Source organism: Ursus maritimus, unplaced genomic scaffold (genome assembly GCF_017311325.1).
Source record: "Ursus maritimus isolate PB19 unplaced genomic scaffold, ASM1731132v1 scaffold_17, whole genome shotgun sequence".
Classification (NCBI taxonomy): domain Eukaryota; kingdom Metazoa; phylum Chordata; class Mammalia; order Carnivora; family Ursidae; genus Ursus; species Ursus maritimus.
Window position 1 is genome coordinate 59,794,885 of NW_024424119.1, and position 14,585 is coordinate 59,809,469.

The window sequence follows — 14,585 nt, forward strand, 5'->3', positions numbered from 1 at the left end:
AGTATCTCCGCGTGTGCCTGCCGCTCGGCACCTCGCCTTGTCTGAGCCTGCCCCGGAGAGATCCTCGTGCTCTCCGGTCCCCTTCCCTGGTAGGGGTCGTTCCTGAGGCCTCCGCTGGTGGCGCCAGCGGTGCCCGAATGCTTCCCTCCCTGCACGTCCCGTCAGCAGGGAGACGGTGGCGTCTAGAGGGCGAGTTACCGGGCTCCCAAGCGGAGAGTGCAGGAGCCCTCCCCTGGAGCGCGGGCTCAGGGGCAGGTTCTGGGCCCGCCCCCAGGTGTCTGACGCACTGGGTTGTCTCAGGCCCCCCTGAGACCCTGGTGAAGAGCTGGGCGGGAGCACGAGGGGACTCCTGGACAGCCCATGGCAGGAGCGGCTCGGCGTGTGGACTCTAGTTCCCTTGCACGGACAGAGCCGGGGACACCTGGTTGCGGTTCCCACGACATGCGCTGGTCAGAAACTGCACTGGCCAGGCCAGGGATCAATCAGGGCATCTTGAGTTTATTGGAAATCCGTCCTCCTCCCCACCCCCCATCGGCCTTCTGGGGGAAATCAAAGAGTTTGGCAGTCTTTCAAAAGTCAGTGCTGTCGTGATCAAGAGACTCTGAAGGTAACCTGAGGGACAGCTTTGTTCGGAGGGGCCCGTCCTGCCTCTTGAGTGCACGGTGGGCACAGGAGCACACACCTGTGAGAAAGCACTTTGGGGTCCTCCCTCCCCCCGTTCCTGGTTTGGTGGCGCCCCACGATCTGTAATCTGCAAATCTCACGGGAGGCGGTGAAGGGCACCCGGGCCCTCTCTGTGCTATGTTTGAACCTTGGTGTAAAGATGTAATTATTTAAAAATAAACCGTGCCCTTCAAAGCAAGCGGTTTCTGTAGTTTTCCCACCTAGTGTAGAAAAGAGGTTGCACGGTTGTTCAGCTGTAGAGGTGAGGAGCAGCAGCCGTGGGCAGGACCCCGGCCTTGGACGTCCACCTTGGCCAACTCTCCTCTGTCCGGACCCTCTGCTTGCCCGTGGAGCAGCTGAGAGAAGGGTCCTAAGGCACACGGTTCAATTCTGAGGTTTGCAAAGGACTGGCAGAGCCTGGGTGGAAGCAAAGTCCTCCTCTGGGCTTTGGGCGTGGCCCTGACCCTGACCCTGCCCTCATGCCCAGGTCAGGATGCATGGACAGGTCTCCTGTCCCCTGCAAGCCTCTGGAGGAGCCAGCTGCGTCTGAACCCATCGTCCAGAGAGTGTCCTCCCCCTGGGGAGAGCACAGCTTGCATGGGGATGTGGGCTGCAGTGGAGGGGGTGGGGGCAGGGGGCCGGGTTTGGCAGCAGGCTGCAGTTCATGCAGCTCTCCACGGCCTTGAGGGGGCTGGTGCCCCTGTGTTGCTTTCCGGAGGGGAAAGCAGGCATGGGGTCCGGAGCAGCAAGGCCAGGCAGGGGCTAGGGGCCGGGGCCAGCGGGTCTCCCCCAGCCTAGGTCAGGGTGCGGGGGCCCAGTGCAGGGGCCGTGGACCCACAGGTGGACCCTCCAGAGAGCAGGGGAGGAACGTGAGCACCAGGACCTGTTGGAAGCTACTGGCGGGCTGGTCGAGGGCTGCAGCTCCCCGGCCGGTTCTACTTCAGCTTGATGGACCACCACGCGAGGCCACTGGCATTGGTCCCACTGGTTCTTGGGACATAAGATTCAGCAGCCTGAACCAGCCACAGGCGTGGCAGAGGAGCTGAGGCGTCCGAGGGAATCTGAGAGGAGCCAGCTTTAGGAGTGCAGGCTGCGTGTGGGTTGGGGGTGGTGGGAAGTTGGGGGGCTACGACCCCTCGCCAGCCTCACCCCAGGTATGGTTCAGCTGCTGGGGGGGGCAGCACCTTAGACACAGCGCCCTGTGAGGGAGGGACACGGTCCCTCTCCCTCTCGTTGCCTCATCTGTGCCTCTGCAGAAGAGCTCCAGTGGTTGGCCCTCCTCAGCGAGCAGATCGCGTGTAGGGCTCGAGGTGCCAGGGGTTCTCAGGTCTCTGCTGAGCAGAGGTGGGGGCCGCTGCCCTCACCGAGGACGCCACACCTCTGCCTCCCGCCCGGACCCCACAGCCTGGAGCACAAAGGGCCCTCATTGGTCCCCAGCAGGCCTGGGGTCATTTGGTCCATGGAACCAGTGATGGGAGAGGCCCTACCCTGGTGGAGTAACCCGTGTCCCCGCCCCTCAGTCCCCGGGGTTGGCAGTTCTGGGAGTGAGTCAGGGCCGCAGAGCCCTGGCCTGGTTCTCATCCAGGATGAGCGGGGACTGGAACTCTCCCCTTGAATTGCAGCCAGGCCAGTACCATTGTGGTGGTGTGACACGATGGACAGGCACTGTCAGCATGCTGGTTGCCGCTGACAGTCCTGGGACAGTGTGAGCCCTCCCTGGTCAGCCCAGGCCTGTCCTGGGACCCTGGGTGCCCGGATTGCAGCCCACGTCCAGGACCCCAGCCCAGGCCTGTCCCAGCACCAGGCAGATGGGGCCTGGGCGGAGACTGGAGGTCGTGCCGGCCAGGGACAGTTTGGGGAGCAGGGATGGGTGACTCCCCTTCCCTCTGCAGCCTGGGGCAGGGGTGGTTCTGCTGCTCTGCGCCCCACCCCCGGGCCCAGGCCTGGCTGCTGGTGGAGAGGTGGCCCCTGTGGTGTTCTGGTCCCAGCACCCCCGGCCCCTTTCTGACTGAGCGGCCAGTGTTGGGAACAGCTTGGGGGGGATGGGGGAGAGGTTCCAGCTCCCAGTTGGGGCCTCAGTTCCCTTTTCTTCCCTCTGGTCCACAGTTTTGGTTTGGAACCTACCATCCTTCCAGAAGGTCTAGGAATTTGGTCGTTTCCTGACCATTCTTGGCCTGAGTCGTGGAGGCCGTGTCCTGCTCTGCCATGGGTGCTTGCTCTGGCTGGTGAGTCTCTGTCAGGCCCTGGTGCGGTTTCTCAAGGACACCAGTGCCCTGACGCTGGCGTGGCAGCCTTCCTCCGTTACAGCCTGTGTGACTCTCCCCCTGGGGCCACAAACTCCATGGGGAGGCTTTTCCCACTTCTGACGCCTCCCACACCGGACGGCGGGCTGATCATGGGGACCCTACCAGAGCGGTGGCCCTCGCATCCGGGGTTTGTGTCAGTGTGTGGGCCTCCCATCCGCCCAGCAGCGCAGCTTCCCTGAGCCCCCTGTTCTGTCATTGTTTTCTGCCGAGACAACGGCGGCCCCCTCCACCTCACGTCTCCTGGCGAGTTCCAGCCTAGTGCTAAGGGTCCTCGCGAAGGTTCGAATCCAACATCTCAGGAGTAGAGCCTTCCCTCTCTGGTGCTCTTAGCCCCTCGTCGGACGCCCCAAGCGTCCACTCGCACAGCCTAGCCCCAGCTCCCCTAACATCTGCTGGCAGGACCCTGAGGCTCCTCGGTCGGGTGCCTTTCCTCCAGGCGCCAACCCGACTGGCTGGGTTCTGCTGGGCTCCACCCCACAAAGGCCTCGTGGGGGAGAGAGGAGAAGGTTCCTAAGACAGGATCTCGGGAGGAAGCCAGATGTCTGCATCGTCTCCTCAGGGTGGCTAGGGGCCACATCTGCAGGCTCAGGAGGCTTAGAAGAGTCCGGGTGTCAAGCTTCTGGGGCATCTGCACCCTACGTGTGCAGCCCCAGGGCCCCGCGTAGGCCTCTGACCCTGGCTCGACAGGACTACCTGGGCTGCAGCTGACAGTCGTTGAGGCCCGGCTGTCCTGAGTGTTAAGGCTTCGGCTCTTCCCACCACCCCTGCAGGGGAGGAGAATGTCTGTGTGGGCGACCAGAGGCCCCGCCCAGCATCCGTGGCCTGCTCCTGGCCCCCGGGTGTCCGCCATCTCCCTGTCCGGCACGAGTGTGCGCAGCGCCAGTCGTCCAGTTGGTCCACCCGTGTGCGAGCCTTGACGGTTGCACACATGCCTCAGGCCAGGGGCTCTCAGCGCCAGTGCCCGCCTGCGCAGGGTCCTCACCAACAGCGGGGCGGGCCCGACACAGACCCCAGGCCCCATCTTACTTTCCCGGACCCCTCCAGGGAACTGCCGTCCCAGCTGGGGTTCTCTGGGAGCCGACGCTGAGGTGCAGTTCGGGATACAGGAACGCTGTCGGGCTCCAACACTGGATAGGATGGGGAGGGGGCGGTCAGCTGGCAGCCCGCCAAGCCTTGGTCAGGCTTTTGTACCTTCACCTGAGTCACTGGGTGTCTGGGAGGGTGTGACTGTGTGTGACCTGGCTCTCTGCGGGTGAGGCTGACCCTGAAGGAGCTGCCGACTGGGGCCGTGTGCTGACCACTCCCCCCACCGCTGGGCAGCAAGGCCTTCCTGGAAGCTTATCTCCATGTCCACCAGTCCCCTTCACCCTAGCATTTTGGGGCTGTGCAGTCTGCTGCCCTTACAGCCAGGGAGAGAACGCCAGGCCAAGAGCAGACAAGCTGCCCAGCAGCCCCCCAGCCCCTGGGAAAGCCTGGCCCACTCTTACCAGGGAGGCTTCGACCAAGGCCGATTCGGGGTTGACGGAAACCAGCTGCTGGAAGAGAGATCCCCATAAGCCAGGAGAGCTGTGCCTCTGAAAAGAGAGTCTTGTTTAATGGGATGAAACACCGTGAGACATTGAAGGAGGTATTGAATCCACTGGGAATAGACGGCTATAAAAGGAACAAGAGAGGCTCTTGGAAATTAAAAGTATTGTTGCTGACAAAACCTCAGTTATTAATCTGCGAGGAGAAAGTAGTGGAAATCTGCCAGAATATGGAGCAAAAAAACAAAAAGCGGGGTGGTGGCAGAAAGATACCATGAAAGAAAAGATGAAGAGGCCCATCCCAGTGCGTCCCAGACCTTGTGCAGGCACACCACCTGCAGATCCTCTTAAAATGCAGATTCTGGCTCTGTGGTCCTAGGGTGAAGCCTGAAGTTCTCAAGTTCCTACATCTCCCCGGGTGCTGCTGGTCCCACAGGCCGTACGTGGAGGCGAGAAGGAGGAAGGAAGAGGGAAGCAGAAGGGAGGAAATCATCGAAGCCTAACAGAAGAAATGTAGCTGAAAACCTGGTTTCAGGCCATGGAGGATGGAGGAGCGAAACCCAGCGCGAGACATATCCTTGTGGGGTTTCGGAGTTCCAAGGAGCAGTGACAGTCTCAAAATAGTTGAGAGAGGAAAAGCAGCTCAGCCACAGCCATCATTACCCCGACACCAGAAAGCAAAGGCACACCTTCAGAATTGTGGCAGGAGGTGCTGGGACTCTGTCTCGGTCACACTGCTTTTCTAAAGTCGATCTCATCTGATATCAGTATAAACGCCCAGTTCACACATGGTGGTCGTTCTCGTGCTTTATCGTTTTCCAGTATAACCAATATGCACCTAACAAAATACATGAAGGGAAAATTTACAGAAATAGGGGCGCCTGGGTGGCTCAGTCAGTGAAGCATCTGACTCGGTTTTGCTTCAGGTCATGATCGCAGGGTCATGAAGTCGAGCCCCAGGTCAGGCCCTGCGCTCAGTGTGGAGTCTGCTTCAGAGTCTCCTTCTCCCTCCGCCCCTCCTGCCCCCCGCTCATGCCTGTGCGCGCTGTCTTCCTCAAATGAATGAGTAGAATCTGTTTTAAAAACTTACAGAAATGAAGAGAGAACTAGACAATTCGAAAATAATATTTAATACCCCACTCTCGATGATGGATAGAGCAAGTAGGCAGACCACCAGCGAGGGTTAGAGACGCGGACGCGAGGAGCCGACCTGACCTCACCAGCGTCTAAGCGCTGTGCCCAACCACAGCAGGGACGCGCTCTTCTCGTGTGTGGAACATTCTCCAGCATAGAACACATGCCAGTTCGTGGAACAAGTCTACGTGAATTTAAGATATCTGAAGTCAAGCAATGTATTTTAATCGTAATGGAATAAAACTAGAAATAAGAGGAAAGGGGGTGCCTGGGTGGCTCGGTCGGTTGGACTTTTGGCTCTCGGTTTCGGCTGGGGAGGTGATCTCATGGGTCGTGGGATCAAGCCCCGTGTTGGGCTCTGTGCTAGGCAGGAAGTCTGCTTGAGTCCCTCCCTCCCTCTCTCTTTCTCTCTCTCTAAATAAATGAATAAATCTTTTTTAAAAAGTAACAAAAAGAAAAAGATTTTGGAAATCCATAAATATTGGGGAAATTAAAGGAACACACTTTTAGGTGAACCAGGGATTGAGACAAATCACAGGGAAATTAGAAAATACTTTTTTAAGATTTTATTTATTTCTTTGTCAGAGAGAGAGAGCAGGGGGGAGAGGCAGAGGGAGAAGCAGGCTCCCCACTGAGCAGAGAGACCTATGTGGGACTCGATCCCAGGACCCTGGGATCATGACCTGAGCCACCCAGGCGTCCCGGAAAACACTCTCAACTGGATGAAAACAAACCCACAAAAATGTCAAAATATATAGGACGCAGCTAAACCAGAGCTGAGAGCAAAATGTAGAACTATAAATGTTTCTGTCAGAGGAAATGAGAGATCTCAAAATTTAGAACCCAACTGTCTACCTTAGGAAGCTGGGGGGGAAAGGAGCAAACTAAATCAAAACAAGAAGAAAAGAATAAATGTTAAAAAAGTGAAACAAATCAGAAAAATGACAGAGAAAATCAATGAGACAGAAAGTTGTTTCTTTGGGAAGGTCAACAAAATCGACAGACATTTAGCTAGACTGATCAAGAAAAAATAAAATCAAGAATAGATGAGCGGAGAGGCGCCCGGCTGGCTCAGTCAGTGGAGCGTGCCACTCTTGATCTCAGGGTTGTGAGTTCGAGCCCCACGTTGGGTGTGATTGCTTAAAAGAGTTTATTTGTTTACTTGTAAGAGAGATAGAGGGAGAGCACAAGCAGGGGGAGAAGCAGGCTCCCCGATGAGCAAGGAGCTCGACCTGGGTTTGATCCCAGGACCCTGGGATCATAACTTTAGCTGAAGGCAGATGCCCAACTGACTGAGCCACCCAGGCACCCCAAAAATAAAATCTTAAAAAAAATGGAATAGAAGAGGGGACATCACTATTGACCTTACAGAAATCAAATGGATCATAACAGAATATTATGAACAACTTTGTGTCAATACATCAAACAGTTTAGGGGCGCCTGGGTGGCTCAGCCATTAAGCATCTGCCTTTGGCTCAGGTCATGATCCCAGGGGCCTGGGATCAAGCACTGCATTGGCTCCCTGCTCTGCGGGAAGCCTGCTTCTCCCTCTCACACTACCCTCGCTTGTGTTCCCTCTCTTGCTGTCTCTCTCTGTCAAATAGATAAATAAAATCTTAAAAAAATAAACAGTTTAGATCAAATGGACAAATTCTTAAAAAGATACAAATTCCCAAAACTGATGCAAGAAGAAACAGAAAATATGAATACACCTGTAAGGAAATTGGAATAGTGACTTGAAAATCTTCCTCCGTTCTCCACACCCCCACTCCCCAGAAAGTCCAGGCTTTTACTGGTGAATTCCACCAAAAATTTAAAGAAGAATTAACACCAATTCTTCACGAACTCTTCCAGAAAATAGAAAAGGAGGAAACACTCCCCATCTCAATTCCCAACTACAAGGCCAACATTAACCCGATACCAAAACCAGACCGAGGCAACACAAGAAACTACAGACCAATGTCCCCTACCAATATAATGCAAAAATTCTCTACAAAACACTAGCAAACAATTCAGCAACATATAAAAAGGGTTGTATAGCGTGACCAAGTAGAATTTATTCCAGGAACGTGATGTTGGTTTAACATCCAAAAATCAATGTTATACACCATATTAATACAAGAAAGCACAAAAACTACCCGATCATCTCAACAGATGCAGAAAAAGCATTTGACAAAACTCAACAAAAACTCAATAGTTCATAGTCAGTATTCTCAAGAAATGAGGGTTAGAAGAGCACTTCCTCCACCTGCCAAACCCTACAGCTAACATCGCACGTAGCGGTGCGGGAGCAAAGGCGCCCCTGTAAAACTGGGAACAAGGCGAGCGGGTTCTGTATCGTTCACTCAGGCAAGAAAAGAAACGAAAGGCATCCAGGCTGGGAAGGAAGAAGGAAAACCGTCGCTAATACCCAGCACGGCCCTGCAGAAAGTGCCCAGGACAACAACTAAGCCCGCTGAATGAAAACACGAGTTTGGAAAGATCCATACTCAAAAGTCAACTTTATTTCTACATATTAGCCACGGATTAGACCAGAAATGAAATTAAGAAAACAATTCCATTCATAATTGCGTGAAGAGACCAAAATATTTAGGAACAAATTTAACAGAATAACTGCAGGACCTGTGCATGAAGTCTACGAAGCATTGCTGAAAGTAGACAGGTACTCAGTGCTGTGAAGCTAGCACTTTTCCAGAAATCAATCTCCAAATCCAGTGCAGTCTCTATCAGATCTTAGCAGAAACTGACACGTTGACCTTAAAATTCATATGTGAATACAAAGGACCCAGAACAGCCAAAACAAACTTTGGAAAGAATGAAGTTAGAAGCCTCACACTAGTTGATTTCAAAACTTAGTGCAAAGCCGTGGAATCGAGACAGTGTGGTCGCGGCATGAACACACAGCCCAATGCACCAGACCTGAAGTTCTAGAAATAACCTTTCACTCAGGCCAGTGGATTTTCTTTTTAAAAACACATTTATTTGTTTATTTGAGAAAGAGAGAGTGAGAGCGCAGGGTGGGGGGCAGAGGGAGAAGGAGAGAGAATCTCAAGCAGACTCCTGCTGAGTGTGGAGCCCAATGAGGGGCTCCACCGCACGACCCTGAGATCAGACCCGAGCTGAAACCAAGAGCCAGACGCTCAACTGACGGAGCCACGCAGGCGGCCCCGGCCAACTGATGTTCTACAGGTAGACAGGCAGTTCAAGGGGAAAGGATTGCATTTTTGTCAACAAGAGGTGCTGGGCCAATCGGATATTCACATACAAATGGATAAATTTAGATTTTTCCTCATACCATACGAAAAAAAATTTAACTCAAAAGGTATCATAGACCTAAATGTAAGAGTTAAACCTTTGATAACTGGACTTCATCAAAACTTTTTTAAAGACTATGTTCATTCATCTGAGAGCACGAACAGAGGCAGGGGCAGAGGGAGAAGCAGACTCCCCACTGAGCAGGGAGCCCGACGTGGAGCTCGATCCCAGGAACTTGGGATCATGACCTGAGCTGAAGGCAGACGCTTCACTGACTGAGCCGCCCAGGCACCCCTGGACATCATCAAAACTTTTAAAACTGCCCTTTGGAGACAATGCTAAGAAAATGAAAAGACGAGACTTGGAGAAAATATTTGCAAAACGTGTATCTAACACAAGACTTTCATCTAGAATGTATGAAGAGCCCCTAGAGCTCAATACTAAGAAGATAACAAACCCAATTCAAACGGGCAACAGACGTGAAAAGACGCTTCTCCAAAGAAAACATACATAAGGCCAGCAAGCGTGTGAAAAGACTCACCGTCATGAGTCCCCAGGAGATCTAATCAGAACCACAGGGAGAAACATTTACATTTATTACTCGCTCCACGTAGAAAACAGTCTAGAACACACAATTTCCACTAGTCTGTATAGAGCATTCACCAAGAAAAGCCATACTATGGACCAGAAAACAAGTCTCAGTGTGTGCTCTCTGACCATACTGAAATTACAGCAAAAATCGACAGCAGAAATATATCCGGGAAATATCCAAAATTTGAAAATTAAATAAGAGTCCCACATAACCGATAAATCAAAGAAGAAATCATGAGGGAAATTAGAATGGAAAAATATGTCTAACTGAACGAAAATAAAAACACAGGGGCACCTGGGTGGCTCAGTCGTTAGGCGTCTGCCTTTGGCTCAGGGCGTGATCCCGGCGTTCTGGGATCGAGCCCCACATCAGGCTCTTCCACTGTGAGCCTGCTTCTTCCTCTCCCACTCCCCCTGCTTGTGTTCCCTCTCCCGCTGGCTGTCTCTCTCTCTCTGTCAAATAAATAAATGAAATCTTTAAAAAAAAAAAAGAAGAAGAGAAAATAAAAACACAGCCTATCAAAATTTGCAGAATCTATAACAGTGCTTACTGGAAACTTCATAAAAATATTAAAACCTTGATTGCTACTTCCAAAGACCTATGGACCTGCCCCTTTCCATTCTCAGTCAGCAGTACCGCCATGGACAAAAACCTGAGAGTGATTCGTGGCCCCTCTGCCTCCTCATTCCATGTCTGTCACCCGGCGGCTTTTGCCCGAACACGGCGATCCCCGTCAAGTACCGGCTGGTCGCTTGCGGCTCCACACAGCTTCGTAGTACATTGGATTGTGTGACTCTCCTGATCTGATCTCTCCAGTGGCTTCTCATCTCACTTAAAATAAGGCTGAAGACTTCCTCATGGTCTACTCAGTGCCCCAGGATCTGGCCAATCACATCTCTGGCTTCCCCCCAACCGTCCTCCTCCCACTCACTCTGCTCCTGCCACATTTCCACCCCAGGGCCTTTGCATTTGCCATTCCCTATTCCGGGAACACTCTTTCCTCAGATATTTGCCTGGCTTGCCTATCATTTCAGACATCTTTTCAGACATCTTCTCAGACATCTTTTAGGGGAGGAATACCCTAAAATAGCAACCTGTATTGACTAGTTAGTCATCTGTTGCTGCATAACGCATTACCCCAAAACTCAGTGTTTAAACTACAATAAACATTCCTCGTCCCTCACGGTTTCTGTGGTCAGGAATTCTCAAGCAGCTTGACAGGGTGGTTCAGGCCCAAGGTCTCCTGTGATGTGGCAATCAAGATGTTAGCCAGGACCACGGTCATCTGAAGGCTCGGCTGGGGCTGGAGGGCCTCTGGAGTCTCCGAGTCAGTGCTGGCTGCTGGCAGGAGGCTCCTGGCGTGGGGCTCCTCTCCACACTGGCATCTCCCAGCAGGACTGGTGAATGTCCTGACAGCATGACAGTCGGCTGGCTTGCCCCAGAGCGGATGGCCCTAGACAGACAGTGCCAGTTGGAAGCTGTCCTTTCTAAGCCTCCCCTTGGACGTCACACACCATCACTTCCACCACATTCCTTTCAGTACAAAAGTCGCCAAGGCCAGCCCATATCCAAGGGGAGAGGCATTGGGCCCCCTTGAAGGGATGCATATCAGAGAGACCACAGACAAGTGAAAAACCAGCACATGGCCGCGTCACTGTCTCCCTCCTACTCCGGTTTCTGCTCCTCTGGAGTACGTAGCGCTGCCCTGCGCGGCCTCTGGAGTACGTAGCGCTGCCCTGCGCGGCCTCTGGAGTACGTAGCGCTGCCCTGCGCGGCCTCTGGAGTACGTAGCGCTGCCCTGCGCGGCCTCTGGAGTACGTAGCGCTGCCCTGCGCGGCCTCTGGAGCCTCTGGAGTCCTCTGGAGTACGTAACGCAGCCCTGCGCGGCCTCTGGAGTACGTAGCGCTGCCCTGCGCGGCCTCTGGAGTACGTAGCGCTGCCCTGCGCGGCCTCTGGAGTACGTAACGCTGCCCTGCGCGGCCTCTGGAGTACGTAGTGCTGCCCTGCGCGGCCTAGGGTCCTTGTCTAAGTCCCCCTGCTGCACCCTAGCACTTGGAGCAGTGCCCAGAACACAGCAGGGGCTCAGCAAATGTCTGCTGAGTGAACTAAAGGCTCCACTTGTCCACACTGGGGTCTACAGGGGACGTTGTGATGTTGGGAAGATGGCCTTTGGGGACAGTGGGACTTGGCAAGACAGAGAGGACAGGAACAGGCATAGGCGGGACCTTGTGGCGCTGGAGGCGGGCAGTAGAACCAGGCAGATCAAGGTGTGAGAGCAGAAATCAGCATGAGAGCAAGCAAGCTAGCATCATTGGTGTCTGAAGCGGGACTCTGTGAGAGTCCTTGGGCCTCCCCACATCAGGGGCAGAGAGCCTGACTCCACCCAGTCCATGTCTGACAGCCAGCCCCATTTCCCCAGTCCTAATCTGGAGGCAGGCCTTCACAGCAGGGAACACCAGATGCAGGCCGGTCCTCTGCACCCGGGGCGGCCACGGGCAAGGGGCCTGCAAAGCTTGTGTGCGCTCCTCCCTTGTGGGCAGCTGCCTCCTCTCAAACTGGTTTCTTCCTGGCAGAATGTGTCCACAAGTGGCTCTTGGGCCCCCATTCTCAGGGAGCCACCTCCGAGAGGATGTAGAAATGGGTTCTTGTCCCAGTTTCTGATCCAGCCGGAATCCCAGGGAAGAACCCTGAGTGGTCTGCCACCCCTTGGCCAGTCTGCCAATCGACTGAGGCTTAGCAGGGCTGTGCCTGTGACTGACAGCCCCTTCCGGAGCATCGTTGGGGGAGGGGGGCGCAGCTCCCTTCCCAGGAGCACCTTCCCAGGGGAGGCCTGGGGCAGACCCAGGACTCTGCACCCAGGCCAGTGGCACCACCCCAGGCCCCTGAGTCCTCCCTACAGAATTTGGCTGAAGAGGATTCAGAGGGATCCAAGTCCAGGCAGGTCCATCTGTCATAGCAGGAAAGCAAGGCCCAGGCTCTGTATGGCTGCACCCCCCCTTGATGGGAGAAACCCACAAAGTAAAATGGAGGGCAGAACCCAGGAGGGGACTCACTTATGGGAGGGGGCTGAGGTCTGGGGGGCAGTCACAGCCTCCACCCCATCCCTGAACGTTTGGAGCCGGTGCCAGAAACTGGAGACAAAAGCAGCCTGGGGAGGTGGTGGTATGCGGGGATCTCACGCTGAGTTTGCAGGGTTTGACGGTTTCCCTGGTGTAACTGCTTCCGCCATAGCCAGCTTCAAGCTCCCAGCTGTGTGAAAACTAGCTCGTGGATTTCTGAATATTTAGAAACTGCCTCTCCAGTGCTAGCAGGGGCTGCTCCAGCTCCCACCTGGCAGAGGGGGGTAGATGGGAGGGGCCAGGCTTTCTGGCTGCAGCCCCCTGCTGAATTCCTTCCTCCCTGAAGTGTCCTGGAGCTGTCTGGGCCACTCCAGAGCTGGTTGCCCTGCTGGCTGCCAACCCACACAGCCTCCAAGCTCTGACCCGTCACAGGCTACAGGCTACAGGCCACAGAAGTTTGGAGTCCGGCCACAGACCCTGTGGTGGTGGGGCTGCCTCTGGGCTCCCAAGCACCCCCCAATATATCTTTCGGTGAGCCCATGGGGGAGTCAGTGTGTCTGTGACTGGGGTTCCTTCCACTGTGGACCTCCATCCTGGAGCAGAGAGAGGTGGGGGCCTGCAGCAGGCTATGGGTAGGTTAGCCCCCCAGCAATGATTCCCTTGCATTAAGAGGGAAGGGGTTGAGAAAGGGAGCATGCCAAGAGCCAAGCCCCTGTCTCTCAGAACCAGGGATGTCCCTTGGTGTCTGTGTTTGACTCTGGTGGGTGGGGCGGGGGGGTCAGCCTAGTGGTGAGAACTGCAGGTAGACAGGGAGTGGGACCCCGAGGGGAAGGGAGTGGCTTCTCCTCTCTCCGCTGCTCAGAACATCACTTAGGTGTGGGGATGGCCCTCCTTTATCCCTACCGGGGGCTTTTGCAGTTGGGTTTGCAGAATCCTCAGTTGCTATTGGAAACAATGATGTCACTTGCATGGGGCGGAGCTTCAGCAATCCTTTGAGTTAGGGAAGTGAAGCACTCTCCAGGGGTGTGGGGACAAAGAATTAGGATCCTGAGGGTGAGAGGGACAAGGGAGGCTCTGGAAAGGGGCAGGAGGAGTGAGGGCTGGGAGTGAATTAGGAGAGGAAGAGTAGAAGCAGAAAATATGGGATGTGTATCCTGGCACACACCTCACCAGAGCAAGTGCTTTCTGATGCCTAACCTTGGTCCCATCCGCTACAAACACAACTCCCTCTGGCCTTAGCGTCTCCATAATTGATTTGGGTCCAGACCCCCAGACTCTCCTGAAAGATCCAGCCAACATGGGGGCAGTCGCTGCCACCCTTTCTATTCTTCTCAACCCTCTGGGGGGAGTCCAAGTCACGTGGCCAGGCAGATGGGGTGTGTCCCCCATTTTTGAGCCTTTTGGAGAGGGGAGCCCCACTGTCCCTCCCCCAGAGACACGGCTTAGGGCCTCTCCACACCCCTAGGTCTCCAGCCAGCAGAGTCAGGCCCCGAAATACCGTTGACTATGGGTGAGGACTCGTGCGCGCGCGCGCGTACACACACACACACACACACACACACACACACACACACACACACACACTGGCAGGACACATTTGGTCATGTTAAAAGACACGCAAGGCTGCCGCAGTGACACGAACCCCTCTAACCAATCTAAACTCATCTCCCTGCAGGTTACTGTCCCAGCGACCCCTCCACACACCCGCGCGCACACGCACACTCGCGCACAGGCTCCCCCCCGCCCCCGCGTGCTCTGATAAATGCTCGCACCAACGCAGGCGCACACTCTGGCGCGGGAGGCGCCCCTCCGTGTTGGGAAGCGGGGGCGGCGGAGGGGCAGGAGACGCTGGCCCCACTCGCGGCTCCGCAGCTGTCGCGGTCGCCGCAGCGTCGGGACCAGGACCAGCGAAGCCCGCGGAGGAGCCGCGACTGCGGCGTCCTCTCGGCGCCGGGCGCCTGGAGCAGCGCCGGGACCCGCTTCAGCACCGCGGACAGCGCCAGCCGCTCCAGCCGAGCGTGGGACCCACGCGTGCCCAGCGCAGCGCCCG

At 55.1% G+C, this 14,585-nt stretch overlaps 1 long non-coding RNA gene across 1 annotated transcript; it reads left to right on the forward strand.

Moving 5' to 3' along the window:
- The first annotated feature begins 2,762 nt into the window (after positions 1 to 2,762).
- LOC121103059 lies at positions 2,763 to 5,281 on the forward strand. The gene is made up of 2 exons (XR_005835174.1): positions 2,763 to 2,888; positions 4,875 to 5,281. It is a non-coding gene; the product is annotated as an uncharacterized LOC121103059 (long non-coding RNA).
- Positions 5,282 to 14,585: the final 9,304 nt, after the last annotated feature.